Raw genomic sequence first — 2,251 nt, forward strand, 5'->3', positions numbered from 1 at the left:
CAAACCTACGACCCGAGGACTTCGCTGTCACTGTCCAAGCTCGCTAGGTCCTGGCAGATGAACCTCAGGTGTAAAGGGTGGAGCCAGTTCCGCGCACGCTGCACCTCACCTAAAAAATCCACCGCGCAGCCCCGAAGGGTGCACTCATCGCTTGCAGTGAGCGTTGGGAAAGCCCTTCCCAGATCTTCGTTCGCGAAGTCAAGCCATGATGATGACTAGTTCAGCTTTCTGCTGGTCTGTCTTTTCTGTTACAAGACTTTTCTTCAGTTTTTAGTATTTTAGTATTTGGAAACACAGCCCCTTGATCTCCTCTTGAAACTACTGGTCTTCATCATGACATTTATGAGCTAATGAGTTCTGTCAAAGTGGATTAACATTCAGAACTGGCCTTTGTTTGTTGCATATGAAGTTATCTACATTTAACAGTGGTCAAATTTTGATTTGATACTCCATGAAGACCACCAAGGGCACTGCATTACGATCTGTTTCTCAATGTTCCTGTAGGTCAAAAAAGCCTCATAGATTTTGTGTGTGCTGTGAAATGAGTGATTGATTTTCATAAGGCAAAACCTGCGTATAACATCTATCTTTAAACTACAAAATGCAGAAAGCATGGCAGAAAACAAAGCTTGTCTGGCTAGTTTCCTGTTCGTTGTTTCGCTTTTTTCAGCATGTGTCGCGACACGTAACGGAGCTCTGGCTGAAGCAGAACGAATCACTCTTAACGCCAACGTGGTGTGCAGTGAGACCCGTTTATTGTTTACATTACATCCCAATTTATAGACTCTTGTCCACTCGACTAACTACATGGTGATTGGATGGTGACTCTGTTACACAGACAGCACACAGCTCTTAAAGCACTATAACTGGTTAAGAGGGATTAGATCCCACGTGGTGGATGTTGTGGTTAAAGCTACCAAAACAAGGCCAGTATAGATAGCATTTCCCACATGATAACACTGCAGCTGGTTTCGGCTACTAAGTTTCCCAGAGAGAGAGTAGCATATTTTCATAGTTCCAATTTCTGCTAGAAAAATACACCAACAAGCATGTTATCCCGGTTAAGGTTCAGAATACAACTCGTCTAGGCTGTATACCATCATCTACACTAAAAAGCAAAATTATTCCATCCTTTTGTGTGAATCGAGCCTCAGCTAAGGCAGACAGGATTTCCTGCTGCTAAGGGACAATGCCAAAGCATATAATCACTTCCGTGGGAACCCTGCCAAGGTTCAAAGTCAATGCATCACTGTGTTAGTCACCCTGGTTCTTCTAAAGCACCCCTCTTCCCGAGCTCTTTTAGTTTATAAGTATTGCGGAGCTTCAGTGCAGGGGCGGAAAAATGCACACACAGATTCCCAAAGAAGTTACAAAAATTAACACGAGAAAAGAATAAAAGAACTAATCCATGTATGAATTCCATTTCATGCTGAAATCAGAACATCAATTTTGCAAATGACCGTGCCATCAGAAATGTGTTCTGTGTACCATGGACTACCCATTTTCAGTCAATTGAAACTGAACAAGCAACAAATAATTTCCATTACTGTATATAAAAGATTGCTGCTGCTCAAGAATAAATAATTACTAAACCCCACAGTGCTTCTCACAGACCCTTACTGCATCTAGATGCAGCTCGGAGAAACCTGGTCTTCCAAAGCAGAATGTAATCCATAATCATCCAGTGGATGAATTAAGACAACTTCTTCAGAACAAGAATGAGGACAAGATGAAAATTCTAATAGGCAATTGTTATAATATTTGAAAGGATGATTTAAACCTGTACTGCTGATTTCTGCAGTCAAACAGCAAGTGAAACTACTAGATACCAAGCTTAAAACTGCTAGAGGATATTTTTTTTTAATATACAAAGCTACAAAGATACAAAACTCACTCAAGATGTTAGAGAATTAAGATATTTAGTCAGGTTGTCTAAAGGATAAGCGTTTAGATAAGTAATATTAACAGCTAAAGTTAAAGAAGAGAAAGAAAATGTATGAATGTAATCTTATGCTGCAGGATGCAGATTAGTTAGTATGTCATCTTCCTCCCCAAAGGCAAGCTGGCATTTGTTCTTTGCAAGCACTTGCTCTTGAAACATCCATGTATTCTGGATGCAAGCTACGTGAGTACATATGATGTTGATCCAGCTCACAGTCTCAATAACTAATTGACAATCTAGATCCCTAGATCTGTATGAGTCAGACTCTAAGAGAGAATAACCTAGCGACAGCCTTTACCAACACTGTCA

Source organism: Buceros rhinoceros, unplaced genomic scaffold (assembly GCF_000710305.1).
Source record: "Buceros rhinoceros silvestris isolate BGI_N320 unplaced genomic scaffold, ASM71030v1 scaffold8037, whole genome shotgun sequence".
NCBI classification, from domain to species: domain Eukaryota; kingdom Metazoa; phylum Chordata; class Aves; order Bucerotiformes; family Bucerotidae; genus Buceros; species Buceros rhinoceros.